The sequence below is a fragment of the Chiroxiphia lanceolata genome, chromosome 4 (assembly GCF_009829145.1).
Source record: "Chiroxiphia lanceolata isolate bChiLan1 chromosome 4, bChiLan1.pri, whole genome shotgun sequence".
Lineage (NCBI taxonomy): Eukaryota > Metazoa > Chordata > Aves > Passeriformes > Pipridae > Chiroxiphia > Chiroxiphia lanceolata.
The window spans coordinates 31,306,951-31,325,959 of NC_045640.1; positions in this window are offsets into that span (position 1 = coordinate 31,306,951).

Consider the following 19,009-nt stretch of genomic DNA (forward strand, 5'->3'; position numbering starts at 1 on the left):
TTCAACATTTCCTTCAAGAACTGCTCAAAGCAGTCTTCGATTTGGACCTGTTATAAAATATTGTTACATTGTTATAAAACATTGTTACATTGTTATAAAAACAAGTTTTTTGCAGGAAGGAATACCAGCCAGCCTCTGGAAACTGAAATGGTTTTGATGCTATTCTGCAGTTAAACAAAGTGATATTAATATCATATCGCATAACATTTATTATACATGATATATGATACATCATACATGATATCTGCCCATATTTGTAATAACTGGCCTGAAATGCATAGTAGAGAAATAAAATAGGCAAAATTCTAGAATTACTCAGGATGTATGTCCAGTTACTTACATGAAGATTCCTCAAATTGAGGAAACTGGCATGATTTGGCAAAGTGATAACTGTTGATTAAATAAGAGCATTTCAACAAGATTAGAATACTCAGTCCCGTTACTTGGAAAATGCTGCATTTTTCATAATGAAGCATGTCAGCACAACCAGCTGGAGAGAATAGTGGGGGGGGTCAGCAGTGATATGCTCGGTATGCCTCATACAGCAGTTAAAGGTAAGCATAGCACATACAGGAAAGGGTCATTGATTACAATAGGGACTGTAGGGGGAAAAAGGAAAGAAGTGCTCTTCAGTATAGCCAGTAGAGAAACACACTCTTCCACAAGACGATTTAAAGCTCCTAAACTCTTGAAGTGGTGTAAATACTGCTTAGACATTTATCTCATTCTGAAAATCCATAGGCATAGATATTTTATCTAAGCTCTTTTGCCAGTTAGGTGGTTCAATGAAGAGCAATTGCTTCATCCTGGCCTTCACTGCTTCTCAGCAGGATACTGCTGTAATGGATAACTATATTTGGAACTGGGAACCTGTAAGTGTGGCCCCCACCCCTCCCGTACAGTAGCTATGTCTATCTGAGCAGGCCCGCTCTTAAGTTAAATCTCCAGCTATGTGGAGAAACGTAGAAAACAAGATGAGTTATTACGTTTTAAAGAAATCACTTTTCATTAAAATCTAGCGGAAAAATGTGTTTCTTCCACTTAAAAATGAGAATTGGATATTTTAAAAGTGACTTTACTACAGAGTCAGGTATCAGTAACAGTGAGTAACTGGATCGTTTTTGAGAAGTGTTAGGAAGCTTTACGGCTCCTAACCAGTCATGTGGGGATTCTCCAAAACATAGCATCTGTGATAGTCTGACTACCTTTGCAATATCTTGTCCAGAATCTTAGACAGGAAATATTCCCTTAACTGATATTAAAAAATAAAAATAATTTTAAAAATATATTTTTTAAAAGTGTTTTTTGTCTTCTCAGACTATTTCCACTGAAACATTCAGTCACAGTCTCAGCAACAACTTAGGAGAAGAAAATAAGAATATTGAGTTCAAAGCAAACCACAACTGTGTACAGTTTGAATCAGTATTGTTCAGTGAAATCTAAAATCATCATAGCAAGGCAGCTTCCAGCATTTTCTCAAAGAAAATTTTCTTAAATTATTGGATGATATTAATAGTCTGCCTAGAGCATTTTTCCCAACATGAAGAAAAAGAAATGGATATGGTATATTTGGATTTAGGGGAAAAAATCTCTTTTCTTAGAGAATAATGAAAAAGTGGATAACAGAGGAAATGTATTCCCTGGCCTTTGTATAAGAATTAGCTAAAACTATGTTTAAAATACTGACAAATTAGTTTATCTTGAAGCTCCCCATTGACCTATGATGATCAGAATTCAGTGAAGCAATTGTGGGCATTTCAGTTACAAGATTTATGCATGAGTGTGTGATAGCTGTGAATTAAATTTGATTATTCTCCAAATTTTACAGAAGCTATGATGCTATACATAGGAAAATAAAAAATTGACATTTGTTTCCCAAAAATATATTATAGAAACTTCACTGAAATGCTGTTTCATATCCCAAATTCACACCATATGAAAGCATATTTCTGAGATAATTATTTTCTCTCTGCCTTGAAAAGGAAACCTTAAGATTAGGCGCTTCTTTCCCCATTTTTATTAATAAGGTGTTAAAGCAAAACAGAAGAGTTCTTTGAATGTCTATGCAGAACAACTGAAAACTAATGTGATTTCTACCATCTTACTGACAAGTAGCCATCACAGTAAGTGTCCATAATCAGTTTTGGCTGCCTTGTGCCTCTTGAGATCCTTCCTAATTTCAAGTAATTGCCTTGGCCCCTTATCTACTATAGGATTAGGGAAATAAGATGGCACTGTGAAAGCTGTCAGCGAAGTCTCACATGCTTAACCTTCTATGATAAAGAGGTTCAGATTACACGACAGTCTTAAGCTACTGACAAGCAATTTAGTTTTTGAGAAATAGCTAATAAAGCAACAGTCATAGAACCTTCAATGTTCAGACTGAAAGGGTGTTATGATTGAATTCAGTGGTGCTTTTCCAAAATTTACCCAGTTTTATACTTGAATTCACTTGGTTTCACTTTCACCTGGTTGGTAGTTTCCAGTTCCATTACTGTTGCTTAGATTTGGGGAAAAAAAATAATTTTTGGGATGGGTCCTGAAGAAAGTTTGAACACCTCTGGTTGTTCCTGGGCTGAAAGCTCTGAAGCTCAGGAAATATCTTTTCCATAACTCTTGAATTTTTCTCACCCTGTGTAGTATTAAATTTGTGTTCTTTATCTCTGACAATTATTTTCATGAGAAGACAGTGTTTGATGTAATCTGTTCCCAGAGTGGAATGTCCAGAGTGTTCTTCCAACATTGATCAGAGGGTGCATAAATTATTGTGGTTGAAAGATCCTCATTTGAGCGGAAATGATGCTATCTCTAGGAAAAAAATATCTGTGAGATCAGATGTATCATTAACTTCAGATAGCTATAGAGATAGTTGAACAAAATTGTCCACTGTGAGTGGACACTTATAAAAGCAAATTAGTTAACAGTTAACTAACTTAATGATCATAATCAACACATAAAGCACATGTCTACACTGTATTTTTTGCTGCATGTCACAACATGAGCCACTGAACTGAGCAAGTTGTTAATTGCCAGCTTACATCTCTAAAGCTGATCTACATCTGTACTAGTATCAAAAGAACCATTCACATCCTACTGTCTCAATAGCTATTCCATGGTCTTGGTGCCCACACAGGGCAGACCTCTCTGTGTCTGTGCTTACTAGCCACCTGCTTTGTGCACTTTATGCATCACTGGGTTATGTAAGAGCAATGCTTCAGTCTCGTCCTTTCTAGTCCTTCTCTCTGCCTCAGGGAGCTGCTGCTCAGTGCTGCTGTTTTGCAAGTCAGGCTATGGCAACTGGCCTGATGCTGTTGGAGCCCCCAGAGGGGAACCTGACACGTGTGAGAATTTGATCATCATGCAGAAACTGCTGCTACTGCAGTTGCAAGAATCTGCTGAGGAAATACTCCTTAAGGAGCAGAATCTTGGGTCCTGGTCTGGGCCTTGGTTGAAGTCTCCTGTGGTCTCCTCAGAGTCGGAAAATATTTTGCCTCTATAAAGCTAGGAATGGGACCACATAATTGTAGCCTAAGCTGGCTGTCAGGAATGGAGGCAGAACTCACATATATGAAGGTTCACATCAGAAAGCCTCTATTTCTAGTTACTTCCTACACTTCAGCACCAATATCCTCCCTTCTCATCATTTATCTCTGTGGAAAAGAGGGTGGAAACAGGAGAAAAGAAACTTTCTTCTTGAAAGGATTTAACTGTTATGTCCTATGTGGCTTCCAAGTGTTCTTGACTCAGTTTGGGGATTGGAGTGCATGCTCTGGCATTACCTCATCCACAGCTGCTATGGGCTTAGGAGGTAGTAGTGAAGCTGTCTCTCGAGAGCCTGAAGGATCTAGTGGCTTCCCTGAGAGAAAAACATGAGACCATATTAGGAAACTGAACCTGATGTGCCTCAGCCTCCTGGGTAATGAAACTCATGTGTCTCCTCCACAATGATCTTGATCTTTTACCTTGTCTCCTTCTCTGTGGCTGTTTTATGAATCGTCACACTTAAATTTTCATTCCATCAATGTACACACTGCAGAGATGGACCATTTTCCTAAGGAAGATGGTCTGCTTCCATAGGGCCTGCTCCTTCTTTCATCTGAGGTCCTTCATTCTGTAAATTTACAGAGTGTTCTCTGGACAATGCCATCCCTGCCATGCCAAGCAGGAGCTGAACAGCAGTCAGGCAGCTGATTGAAGCTACACAAAATCCTCAACCTTTTTTTTATGCTGAACTGTCAATGACACAAGGTCTTTTACAATCTTTGAGTGACCCAGCTTTGGACTGAGGAGTCTGCCAGTGTGACTGAAATGCAGGAAAATGTTTCCCTTGCTTGGGGAACTATGGGGAAAGTATTCCTGACTTAAGCCCCCAGGGTGATCAGGAAAAGTTAACAGAGCTGAAGAGGTGTTGCAAATGCTACTTCACCGTATTTTCACTCATAAGCAGAACACATGGAATTTCTTCCAGTTGTAACTGGTGTGGGTTTTGTAGTTTGTTTGTGTTTTTTTTTCATTTATGCAAAGCTATTTGCCATAATCCCAAGGTACAATGTCATATTGGCAGAGGAAAGCACATGATTAGGTTGGGGGGACACATGCATGTATGGATAATTTTTTATTAGAAAACTACCAGTAGGACTATAAACTTCATCCACAGTTACCACAAAGCCAAGCTGGCAGTGCTCTATAAGGCACCAGAAACTGCCACTAAGGACTCTTCTTCTCTTATGTCAGCATGAGGTATATAGAATACCTAGTCCTGGAAGCTGCTTGAGGCATTCATGCCCTGCCCAGCAGAGTGCCTGTCTCTTCCCCTTTCTGTCCTTCCTGATGTTGCAGGGACAGTGGCTGAGAAGGAGGTTAATGATTCAGGTGCTGTGATAGCATTTCAAAGTTAAAGACATCTCAAATGGGCCAGAGTTGTCAGTCTGGACCCTCACACAAAGATCAGGTGATAAATCCTCTAATGTAGTATTTTCCTTATTGCAAATATGGTGTCACAGATTCTTGTGCTGTGAATATGTGAGGCAAGGTGCCCCACAACACCTGCTATGGTTCCTGGCCTGCCTTTGTCTTCTTCAGTGTGAATCAGAATCCCTTGGTGAGCCTGACATACACAAAACCCAGAAAGCTCTTTGTCTATCTCTTGCCAACCTCTTCAACCCTTTGCTGACACAACTGAGTAACTATGTGAGCTTTATTCCTAGCCTCCAGGTCACTCTTCTGTGTCCCACAGACATCTTCTTGCTTGCTGAGAATGAACAGCAAAGTAAAGATAAGGGCCAAATCCTGAACTGGCTGCTCTCTGGCACGCAGAACTTAAGTTTTTTAGCATACTCTTTGGTGGTTCTCACGAGGAATGAGGGCATCTCAGGAGTTTCCTGAGAACAGAATGCTCTCAGAAAATTTTGGGATTGTTTCAGAGGGAGACAGAGAACAGCACTTGGCAATTTATGTTTCTCCACTGTCAAGGAGTGCTCAACTACAAAAATTTCCTCCCAGCAGTTCCCAGTAAGCCTGAGGTGGATCTAGCTCCACTGTCTCTGACAACACCTAATGGGCACAGGAAGAGGGAGGAAGAGCAAAAAAAAAAATACCAAACTGACAAGGTAGAAGCACTTGTGGACTGGCGTTCAAGGAACATAAGCTGAAGTTCAGAAGTATCTGTCTAGCATTTATTACATATTGTTATATAGAAAATAAATTTCAGAGAACAATTTCTGTAAATTTATAAGTGTACAAGCTTAGCTTCTGTATTACAATCTCTATAATACTAGAAAATATTTAAATTTAGTTGAATTATTTGAAGTCAATCTTACTGGTGTATTTTGTAAGAGGGAAAGTTCAGTGTTTGCAGAATCATGCAAGAAAATACTGAGATTCAAGATAAGATTGTCTCTTTTAGATGTTTTGGCTTTTGGTGTTATTTTTTCTTGTCAAGCTATCTCTTTTTTGTTGGACAAAATGTTTATTGGAATATTTCCAAAATCAAAGGAGCTAATTAATTTCTTTTGTAACTTTTAAAATTTTCATCTTTAATTCTGTATTTGTGGAAAAGTATGGTTATTTTGTTTGTTTGGCTTTTGTTTATCTTCTCAGTACAATGCAGAACTGGTCAAAAGAAATGTGAACTAGATGAGAGAAATGCAGAGACAACAAGAAATATTCCTGGTACACTGAATTTTTAATATTCACGAACCTCAAAAAATTTACTTTTAGAAAAAAAACCTCTCCAGATATCCTATGGTTAAACATTTATTTGAAATGAAGTTTTAAAGGTACCAAAGGTCTGTCTTCACAAGTGAACATTTTTAGCATGACTGTAAAAAATTTTTGAGTTAAGAAAGATAAGGGGGTCCTTCACTGATTTGCCTGAGATTTATTTGAGTTGATTAAACAGTGTAGAAATGCACTTTTTTGGGAAGACACGATGTTTTTGTTAGGCTGCTGCTTATTAACAGAGAACTATATTTTTACTGTGAAGGATAATATATCACTGTGACTTTTTTGTGACCATTTTAATGTGATCATCAAAACATAATTTCTGGTAACTGACAGGGGAGATAAGTGGAAGATATGAAAGCAGATGACTAAATGAAACTACACAGTCTTCATTTCTATTGTCTGAATCTTTTTCCATATTTGATATTAGCAAATATATTACATCAGTATGTTTTGCAGTTAATTAAACAATAAGTCAAACAAAGCCCTTGAGGGCTTATTTAAAGAGAAATATGTGATGTGGATTTAGTAGAGTAGAAATCCAAGGTCTGTGTAATTTAGAACCTTGTGTAATTTTCCAGTTGGTAAATCACGTGTGGTTCTCCCTCACAACAGTGACCTTGGTTAGATTTTGATACGGCAATAACTGTAGGCATAAAGAATAATAAACTTCATGCCCCATCATTTCTATGAAATAAAATTTCACAATCTGCACTGACTCCATCATAAACTCATATTTCCAGCATTCATTCCATTAATAATTCATCAATTGATTCTATTTGCCATATGATCCAATACATTACTATTAACACGAGTAAGTGAATTGCAAAGTAAATTACAGACTAGAAGGTTGAGATTTTTTCAGACTTTTGAGAAATCCATTTGTGAGCGCCAAATTGTTCTCTTTGTTATTCTCTTTGTTGATACATATTGAAGGGATTAGGAATTCTGTCTGTCATCTGGACAGCTTAATGGGTACTCAAAAGTCATGCAGTCAGATTCTTCTTTTCCTAAATGATTTTTGTATTATTAAATAGAAACAAATTACAGGATTAACTGATTTCTGAGCCAGTAACCCTCTGCACTTAAAAAGTGTGATAGCTTCCCTCTTCATCAAATGAATAGAGGGAGTCAAGTCACAACAACTAAGAGACACTGCTACCATAGCAGCAAATGCACAAGCACTAGAAGTCTTCAGGAAAATATACACTGAAGTAGCATTGCCAGCAATAAAATGTCCACATAGATATATGTAAATAATACTGCCCAGGGCCAAGCCTTGCTCCAAAAATTACTGTCAGAAAGTCAACCTACCAAGCCTCATTGTTCCACAGGTTTGAGCAGAACTGAGAAAGGAGACATACAGCTTTTCTACTCCAGGATGTAACATGGTTGTAGCAGAGAATGCTTCTCATGATTTCATCACTAGTTCTCTTCTTACAAGCACACTAAATTTTTACATCATCTTGGTAACTGTAAATCTTGGAGCAGGTATTTTAAATACCATAAGGGCAATGGCAGTATGCCCTCTCCCTACAAAACTCTGATCAAGTTGAACAGGTTCAGGATTCCATACAGGAAGATGACTTTACAACATTGAATTAAATCAAGATTTGTACTGACAGGTTTTTCAAGAGATTTCAATGCTAGATATTTGTTGGAGCCTGGTACACATTGTGATATTTTTTTTCCCTGAAAATTTATAGCTGTCATGTTACTCAAATGACGAAGAATGCAGTAGTCAGAGATAACAAGTTGGTATATCAAAAGAAATACAAAACTATATTTTGTTTCAGCATTTTGTATCTGAATGCTCTATGGTTTGGTTTTTCTTTTTTTTTTTAATTTGCATTTAACAAGGCTATTTAAGTCACAGGAGTTTTCATGTGCTTATTCTTAATGGTTGTGGTGAGTGAGGTAGCTGCTTTTTCACTGTGTGACTTTTCTGATTTGTACAAATGAGACATTCTAGTTTTTAAAATGAAAACTGATTAAATCAGATGTTTTCTGCCACCCTTTCTTCTCTTGAATGCAACTTCTGACATAGAACTAATAGCAGCAAGTCTGAAGCCTCTTTGAAAAAAGATCTTGCTAAAATTAGCCTTATTTGGAGGGTGTGAATGAGAATAGGATGAAAGCTCCTGTTCAGCAGAAGGAGTCATAATAACTGCCTCAGAGTATTGTTGTAGGAAGTACACCAAAATCTCTTCCAAGCTGAATTTAAAAAAAAAAAAAAAAGAAAAAAGTAATGTATAAGTAGTGCTTAAGAATAGAAATATATTTCTGTTATTGTTGGTGGATGATACATTGTGTAAGGCAGCTGAAAGTCTCCACTTCTCTGAGCAATCCCCATCCTCGTTCACACTGAACTATTCTTCCCTTCATTTTCTTTCTTGACCAAGAATCTATTCTGCTCTACAATAAATTCACCCAGACCCAAGGGGCTTTAAATGGTAGGATTAAGTGCATCACAGAATCACAGAATATGCTGAGTTGGAAGGAACCCATCAGGATCATTGAGTCCAACTCCTGACCCTGCACAGAACACCCTGAGAATCTTCCTAGCGGGTGTGTAGCAACTTAACAACATTGAACCTGAATAAAAGGCCCTTTTTCTTCAGTTGAGTAAGTTTCCAGTTAGTATGCCTATCGATGAATGAGAATTTCCGAGTTGGCACCTTTAATATTATGATATCTACATCTTTGACACCTTTTTACTAGCAGGTTTTACTAAATAGCTCCTGCAGCAAGTGGTAAGTGTCCAAACCTCATTCTTTAGTCTTTGCATGTCTTAATCAGAACAGCAGTGAACTTCTTGTTGTATCCCTTGTGATATGGGAATGTGGGGGTCAGCAGCGAAACTCTTTCGCTTCTGTTGTCAACTCTGATGCTCTCTCCTTTCCAAAAAGGACAGAAAAAACAATTAACTTGCAGCAAGCCATTCCATGACACATTTCACTTTAGGCCCAGAACTTCAGGGGCCAATTCGGAAAGCTTCACAGTACTCAATGCAGGCTGGAGGGATCCATTACACTTCTGCTCTGTCTGATGCTCTAGCAGAAATAAGAGAGGAAGATTAGCTAAGTTAGAGGCCTGTAGTTCTATAGTGTGAATGTTGCATGTGGCTTAAAAGAAGAGTACACTGATCTACCTCTCTCACATTGAGACTGAATCACAATCTTGTCAAAGTATTCTGATAACAAGCTACGCAAGGCTCGGCATCAAGTTCAGTGGGAAGCTGCTCTTGCAAGCTGCAGTGACAGTCTGAGCCACTTTTGGATGACCTTCACCACTTCCAGATTTCTCTGAGAGGAGCTGGCTCCCACATTGCACTGCCAGATCCACTCCGCCCCCATATGTGAGCATCAGTCCCGTGGACACGAAGACTGACACAGCTTGTAGAGGCTATTACTGTGCAGTAACACTTCTGGCTTCTATACTGGGCATGGGAAAGTCCACACTGAATAGACTGATGTGTTGGAAGTGTGCCTAGTAATACAGAAAGTCTTAAATTTTTGTTAGCTTTTTATTCTATTTGTTTTTCAGCATTCTTGATTTTTTGGCAAATTTCTACATGTTCTTGATGGTAGATTTTTCCCACAAAACTGGAGAGTTTATAAAAAAGTGTAACAGTCAGGACTGTACCTGGTCTGACTTTAAAGGCAGTCAATTTTCCTCACTAACATCTGAGGCAGTGAATATATCAATGGGATTAGGGATAAAGGGTGGGGGGAGGAGAGAGAGAGAAATAGGAGGAGAGAGAGATGAAGAAAGATCATCTGATTTCTACAAATTTGGCTGCTGCACAGAGGAAGTGAGAGCCTCAACTAAACAACAAACTGCAATGTGAGCATAAAGTCTACTAGAGACCAGAGAATCTGCTCACAAGAGATGCTGTTCCTTGGAGAAATTCAAGATTCCTCTTCCTGAACAGTTACTTTTCTAAACCAAACAATATACATTTTCTTTCTTTCTACTGCAGCTAGTTTCCCTTTCATTCGAGTGGTGCCAGAGTTAAAACTTAAGGTTTCACTATGAAAACTTGTTTCTTTTTCACTTGCCACTACTCAGGCTTTCTGTATATTTCCTACCAAATGTCTAAAGTTACGCCTATTGAAGGTTTAGTATTAGCAGTTTGAAGTCTTCATTATTTTAGAATGACTCACATTTCTCCTTTTAAGCAGTCTTGGCTGAATCTAGGCTTCAATTATCCCCTTGTCTTAAGGTCCTCCTGCTTGAATAAAAGACAACACTTATCACATTCCCTTTTTCATACTTCCATGAGGCAGCAGTTTATATGAGAAATTTTCTGCACATCTGAAACTGCATGTAAAAAGATTATATTAACTTCTTTAAGCTGTAGTTCAGACACAAAAAACCTATACAATCCTGTTTGAATTCCAATAGATGTGGAATACAGGAAGTATTAGTGCCCTGTAGGCACTGTGTGTAGAGGTCCTGGTGACCTCCTAGATGAATGGTCTACTTTTTTTTTTCATCCATATTCAAGACATAGGAACTAACCTTGAATGGGTGTAAGAAAAGGCCATCAGCTTGAAGAATCTGAATAGGAAGAATCTGAATATGAAGCTTGATATGAAGAATCTGAATATGAAGCTTGAATATGAAGAATCTACCACCCAAGAGAAGACTGGCAGATTTTTTGCTTATTGAGCCTGGCAAAATAAAAGTGGAGAGAGAATACGATACCTTCCTGAAAACATATTTGAGAAGGAAAAGGAGGGAGAAAGTTACTCCAACTAGAAGACAGTATTGACACTCAAAAAAAAAAAGAAGAGTATAAATTGTCTGTGGATGCACCTGAGTATGAAACAGGAATATCTCCAAATATCAGAGCAGTGAAGTTCTGAAATATCCTTCCAGAGGGATAACTTATAGCTTTTGTACTCCAGTGACTGAAAAACTACCTATTCAATCTGGGTAGGGTGAGTTGTTGTGTTGCCTCATGTAGCCTAAAGTATCTCTCCTGACACCGTTTCCTCAGTTTTGTGAAATTTGTATCAATTCAGGATTTCTTAGGAAAGAGTAAGCCATAAATTACAGGGAGAGTTGTACCTTTTCTGGCCTGTACATCTGCAGACATTTACTAGGGAAGCCATAATAACTCCATGACTACAAACTGCACCTTAGCCATTGCCTCTAGCTCTAGAAATCTGCTATTTTTAAGCAAACTGGATACCACAAAGCTTGGGACGGGAAGGTCTTCAATACCAGGATTAATAGGTCCATGCTCTATATTAGTTCTGACAGTGAGCAGTGATGAACAAATTACCCTGCAAAGAATTGCTTTTTCAACCAGTACAGCCAGTGTCCCACAGTACTTGTAAGGGTGCTGAGTTCTGTTTTACACAGCATTTAGAGCCGAGCTGTTAATCCCAGTAGTTATAGTGTTGTTAAAAACAAGTTTAATTCTGCTCTGTGTTGGATGTCTTCCTTCTTTGGGTAGTACTAACACAACCCCTTTTTCCTTGCACTCTTTTTAATTGGGAATAAATCCAATCCATGTGTGCTCATTCTTATAAAAAGCATACATAAAAAATAAAATACAAATTGTCTCTAATCCTTGTGCTCAGGCCTAATGTTTCCCAGGCAATGTAATAAACACAGCACAGCACTTTCCAAAACTACTTTAGTAATTAAAAATACATTCACCCTTTCAGAAAGACAAAGGACTGAAGGGGACCTTCTGGATCATCATGGAGCTATTGTGAACTGCTCCATTATATGATCTTCTTCATAAATCAGCTAGCTCCATTTTGAGACCAGTTACTTTATTTCCCCTCTCCACATACATCAATTCTACAAAAAAAATTAGATACTGACTCATATGTCCCAGCCAAAATGTATTCATGGGCTTCTTGTGCCAACATCTTCTTTTGCCAACATCTTTTGCCAACATGTTCTTTTGCCAATCTAAACAGTTCCTCTCTTCCCAAAACTTAGCCTTTGAAATATATGCTGCAATCATATCTCCTATCAGCCTTCAATCTACCATGATCAAAACCCTTTTTTGAGGTATTTACAATGCAGATTGCAGTATAAGATATACATCACAAGGCAGCATTTGATGAGGGGCAATGCCTGTGACAGCTGGCAGCTTCTTTGACTAGATTTTAATTTTCAGTTCCATATATTAGTAGGCTTGTTATATTGTGTCTTGTCATCAGGCATTTAACAAATGTAAAGATCAGCCAATGAATAAGACATTATAATGCAAACTTAGATATACACAAGTTTGTTAAGCAAATACATATATATTTTTGTGGGGTTTTTGTGCAAGTGTAGCCCACTAACCCAATCAAGGGGGCTAAACAGTTGATTTGATTCCTATATGCAAGAAGATCCATATAAATATTTCAATTAATTTATGTACTAAACCAATCAAACTTAATTTGGAAGATTAGAAAGTCAGTGTTGAGAAAGTTAATCTCGCCTTTCTGACCATTATGCTGAGGAGGCTGTTCCACATTCACATTTAAAGCCATGATTCATGTAGAACATTTTATCCCTCCTGTGTACGTGGCTGCATAAGGCCAGAATCAGCTCTGAGGGACACATTCTTCCCCAGAGTCCTACAGAGGTCCTTAAAAATGTGAAAACGCATCATTAAAGAATGTGCATCTGTTTGTACTGCTGTAGATAGAAAATGTTCCAAATTAAGTCTTTTCCTCTGCTTTTTGAATCACTGGACATGTTATCTTTAAAATTAGTACAACATGGGGGACAAAACAAGTCTTGTAACTATCAGAATCACATCCTCTACCTTTTCAGTGCTTGCAACTCAACTCAAATGAGCTTCTTCCACTCCCAATCACAGTTTGCATTCAGGAAAACATTTTATTTAAATAAGCTTATTTGGTTAAAACAAGCACTCATTAATTCTGCCTAAAGCCTTAGGTGTTGTATTTGGTTCAGAGGCCAGCAGAAACTTAGATCACCAGAATTACTGGATTTAAGCCTCAGAGAAGATACAGGTCCTCCAGTTTTTCAGTAGTCTCTTATATTGATTAATGAATTTAATAAGTATTGATTAAAGACAGATTTCCTTCAGCATAAAGAATGACATTAGCTCCCCTTATCCTGAAGGACAAGAGTTACATATGTGGGTGGCTAAAGAGGATAAAGTATAAATATTGATGACATGAGAAAAATAAAGTCTTCTATCACTTGTTGCTCAGTTAAGCTCACCACAATTTAGGTATCTAAAGAAAAAAAGAATAATATTGCATGAATCATAGTTTTTATTCAAGAAAATGAACAGAAGTGTGCAGAAAGGTGGTGTATACAAATCCATACCCTACTACCAAGTTTCCTTTGGTGGGATCAAAGAATTTTGCAAGATACATTTTCAATGGTCATGTCATCTTTTACTGATGAATAGTAACTGCAGGAGTCGACCAGTACAATCATGTTGTTGATGCCTTCTATTGTATTGTTCAGAAGAGAAAGTGAACAAAAACATCAAAAGCAAAATCCAGCAGCAATTGTAGGAAGTTATCTAGGTGATGTTTTTCTTTGAAGAAAAAACTTCAAAAGAGCAAATGTTATAAATCATGAAGAAAAATTATATGCAATATCCAAAACTTTGCATTCTTCCTTACCACTTAAAAATTTAGCTTCGGCTCATCAAAAATCTGCAAACGTTGTCATTTTCATCAGCTTCAGAGTACATATATGCGTAATGTATACTTATATATAAGTATACACATGCAAACACTGAGGAGCAAACACATACACAAAGTACCTAGTCACAGAATCTGTGGCATCTCTGTAGTCAATTACAAGCCCCAGTTGTAAACATTATTTTCCTTGGGGAATATTTCAGTAATTAATAAATGCTGTTGTTATGTGGAGATGGAGCAGAGTGTGCTGACATTATGGTTTCCCCAGTGGTATAACCGGGACTGAATGATTCAGATAACTTCCTCCCCACCACACTAGGCAGAGCTGAACTTCAAAATGTGTCAGTATATATTTATACTTCTTCTTTTCCAAGGGCAGAAGGGCTGTTTAAGTCTTCCACATCTGGCTGCTCTCTCCCACCCTTTTCCTGTGGGAAGTTCTTCTCTCACATCTTCGGCCACAGAGAAGGGGAAGAATAGCTGTTTAGGAGACTACACAGCAACCAAAGGTCAGTGGAATCTTCCTGGGAAAGCTGATTAAAAGTATTGCTTACTCTAAAAAGCGATTTTTAAAATTTTTGGTCAGTTATCTGAGTGACAGAGACATGCTGAATCACAGGAACTAATTTAGGACAACTGGAGGCTGTTAGAGCTCTAGGATACAGTGTAAAACTGCTGAACTGAAATGAAAATATATGGTGAACATCAAAGTAATACACTATTAGTTAATTAATTAAGACCAGTGAGATTGATGTAGAATTGCCTTTGGCATTAAAATGAACTATCTGACTGAAATGTTGTAGAGCAGCTCATGTTTCTCACTGTGTATATAGTGCACAATGGGCATGGACTGTCAAAGTGCCTGACCAAACTTTGAAGATCTAAGTTCACATCAGGAAAAATCTGCTGATACATAGCAGAGGACACAAAGCTCTATATGAATGGTTATCAGAATCCAGAACGAAAGACTCGTTTGTTAAAAGATAACCTGAGCATCCTTTACATAGAAACATACAAACCTTACATAGAGGTTTGTTCTCAAGTGTGAAGGTTTGTTTTTTTTCAGGAATCCCAGAAGCTCAGTGAGACAACATCTGTATCTGGTTATCTGAGCTTTCTTTATAAATCACAAGAAAGACACTTTCTTCTCTCTCTAAACTGAAAGTTTGGATGCTTCAAAACAGCTGAGTGTCTGAGGACATAAATTCATAGAGTCCATGGGGTCTGTTGGTGCTGGGAAAGAAAATGAGTTTTATGGTTCAAAAGCTATTCTGAGCTTTAGCTAAGTTTTTAAGCCATAGCTAAGAACTTATAACAATGACAGTACCTGACAGCACCACTTTTCCAGGACCATATTTAGAAGGAGTTCCAGTTTAAGCTTTAGCACTTCACTTCTGCTGGACCACATTATTTTCTCTTTCTGCTGCTCCCCACACCAGATAAGCCTGCATTGGCAGATGCTACTTTTATGCAGAACTCCTTTGAGTAATGCATGTAATGCATATGTGCATAAAAAGTGCATACAATTTCTAAAGTAAACTAGTGCCTCTACACAGATCAGATTGAAAACTTTGCAGGTATTTCATGTTTAGAAAGAGTAAAAATCACTACTCCATCTAATTTAAGAGATTACCTCCTCCACTTCTCTCAGACAAATTACGTGTCAATTTGATGTACAGCTCATGTGGAAAAGTAGAAGAGATGAAAAGGAGCCAACCCTCACAGTCCCTAAGGCACATTTCTCTCTCTAAATGTGCCAAAACTCATGTTGCCGGCTCAGCTTCTGCAAGTCAGCTAATACTATCTTACTGAGGCAAATCATGTGATTCATTACAGCTAGTCAAACCCTAAGCAACTTAGGCATATTCTGACCCCAGAAGAGAATATGTTGAGCCTGTGAACAGAGACTGTATAGCAGTGGGTTAATATGTAAGCAACCTGTTGATAATGGAAACAAAAAGTATGTTTTCTTTGCTGATATGGCTGTGAAAGTTTCTTGGCATGAGTTCCTTCTACTTTTAGAAGTTTAATTGATATGGCCTCAGTTGCTCAACACCTGAGACTTGCCATAGGTTGCTGGAGGTACTTGTTGTTACCTCAGTGTTGTTCACTGGAAAACAGGAGATGATTGCAGCTCTCCTGCCACTCCCCCTTACACACCCCTCAGTACACCCCCTTGAAGTCTCAAATGGTGAGTCTGCTTAGGCAGTTGAGGATCAAGTCCTGCTAGAACTTTTTTCCTACCGTGGAAAAGCAAAGAATTCATTTTTTGACTACATAGCCAAGATCTCTAAAGAAAATAAATCCCCAAACTGTTAAAAATTGTCATCTGGTGTTCACATAAATATTTTTTTAAATCTTCATACCTTTTTTTCCCTGAAAATGAATAATGAATTATTTACAGACATACACTGCTTTTCTGTAATTTATTTAAATGCTCTTTAGTTGTTTTTCATCTAATAAAATACAGTGGGTTTTATTTATTAACACAGATTAAAAATACTCTTAGCTCTTCTTCTCCTTTGCAAACTTCTTTCCCCTCTGTGTTTGTATTTTAAGAGTTTAAAGGACAAACTGTCCTGCATAATAAAAGTCCTTAGTTATCTAATGGCTAAATGTATTTCTGGTAGCAAAAACATGAAGCTTCTGTTCTGCTATATAATTCTGTCATGACCTGATGAGAATTACCTGTTTACAAGGAAGAATACCTTCATTTTTATGGAATTTTATCCTGCACGGGATCACAGGACTACGAATAACGTTGCCATGAACTAGGTGGAGAAGAGGGGGAGGGGCTAGAGCTCAGCCTCCTCCCCTCAAATCGCCAGCAATCACAGGTCACAAGGGCGTTAAAGGCACCACTAAGTACCTTCCTTCAGACACGATTTCTCTGAAAGCATTAATAGAATTAATGTATCTATCCCCATGGCTAAGTACCCATAAGTAAACTTTATTTTATGAGGTGTAATAACTTCGTTGGAAAAGTTAGGTTGGTTAGAGAAATGTTTTTTTTCCCCTTTTTCCTCTTTGCATCCTGCCTCTGCTTTTTTGAACCTTTTTGTATGATGTATTAATGACTCGTAATTCTGAGCTAATATCCTATTTCTGCTTTACACATTAGTTAAAATCAGTATTGTGAACAGAATCTAAAATTATGTCAGGCTCCAAAGATTGTGATAGTTGTTTAAAAGTCACCTGGACTTTAATGTTAAGTTTTATTGTTATTTATCTTCAGAGCCTTGTTTTCTGAGCCTCACTTGGATCAAGATACATGTTTTTCCAGGTTTTTCTTTACAATGCAAGAGGAATTTTCTCCCAGACTTACACTGTAGGGGTTGAAGATTCAAGCATTTAAAGACTTCAGATGAGATTGTAGAAATTGGTAGGTAGTGATGCCTGTTATCATGGCACAACTCTCTAAATCTCCCAAAAATCTACAGTGCAGTCTGAAATTCAGAGAAAAAGAAGTGTATATCTGTATACATACTATAATCCATTATATGATGGATTTCTTCCAGGTTCAGTCCCCGTACCCTCCCAGACACAGGTGACCACCATATTCTCACTGACTGGCCAGTATTTCTTTCTGCTTCTATCTAGTAATTTTGATCTGGTGGAAACCATTTAACAGCAGACTGATTCACTAAGACTGAAAACTGGGAAAATAAGGCTACTTTATCTGATTAAATGGAAAAGAACATGTTTAACTTCAAGACACTGTTTACTATGTGTTCATTAGGTATATTAATACCATCTCTTCCACAGTTCCTCCTGTCAATAGACCACACAGGTCAATAACTACTCAGAACAGAAAACAATTAAATAGAAAAACCCAGTGGAAACAGGAAGGTGAAAAGAATTCATGACAGAGGAAAACACTATAATTTGCAGAGTGAGACACAGTCCTACATGTAGAAGATGAAGAGTGGGGGCGGGGGGGAAAGAGAATGAGTCATTTTTTTACCTTTGTTTTGCACACATAGTAAAAATCTCTTTGCATTTATCAGCTAAAAAATGTGGTGAAGAATGGTTATTTTGTATTCATGCAGTTACAGCACATACAGTACAGCAAGAATATGCTGGGTAACTGGAAATTTCACAAAACTAATTTTGAATCACAGATTTGGTGACACTAATTTATTTTGTTGCTCTTAATTATTTTAGCATCTGACTTCTGACGTAATGTAGCATAATCACATAGAGGACTTAGTAAAATGTTTGTATTTACAAATCCAGTTACTCAAAAATTACCCTTCAATAGTATTCAGAAGATTTTTATGCATCACATATATAATGTCTTGATACAGATTAGAACATTTAGTCAAAACTTGTTGTCCTGCACACATGGCAAGGGCAAGAACAAATAACGTTCTGACTGCCAATGTTTTGGTTGAATAGGCTTCCTGTTAGTTACATGACTTCTCGGGATATCTGATGTGCATTGTGAAAAAATCTTCGCTGTACTGCTTATCTTACTGATGTAGCTATTTCTTAGTAGGCTGATGACACGTTAAGCTTGGATACATGCATGCATTCCCCCGTGATGCTGCAAAACCAGTGAATTGGAACAACTGCTATTTGCTTTAATTATGTGGTACATTAGTGCATACCAAATATTTGAATCAGAACTGACATACTTAAAAGCTGCCAGTAATAAATTGAAGGTTAAGAACCTGAGTTTGACACCCTCAAAATGGGAACTCAAAAGTTCCAGAAGCAGGTATTTTACCTTGGCTGTACAGTCATCAGGAAAGGACTTACTACTGAAGAAAAAGGAAAGCTAGGGCTGCACAGGACTATCAGAACCCCCAGAAACATGCTTGCTGAAGTTTGTGACACTCCGCTGCTTTTATAAAAGCAGTATGGATCTGTCAGCATTTCAAAGGCACTACAGTGACTGAAGAGAGCAGGGAAAGACATTTCAGTTGTTACAGAGCCATGTAGTATAATTAGAGCTGAACAATACCCCTTTAATACTAGATGTAAGTATTTAATTTCACACTTTACAGGCTGTTTTGACAGAGGAAGACACACACATTACACACAACTGCTTTAGGTGGAACTAATTTTTAACAGTAAGTACTATTGTTAGCCACTGTGGATAGAACTGTATTTAAGACAGACAACTCCTTGTTCAAAGAACA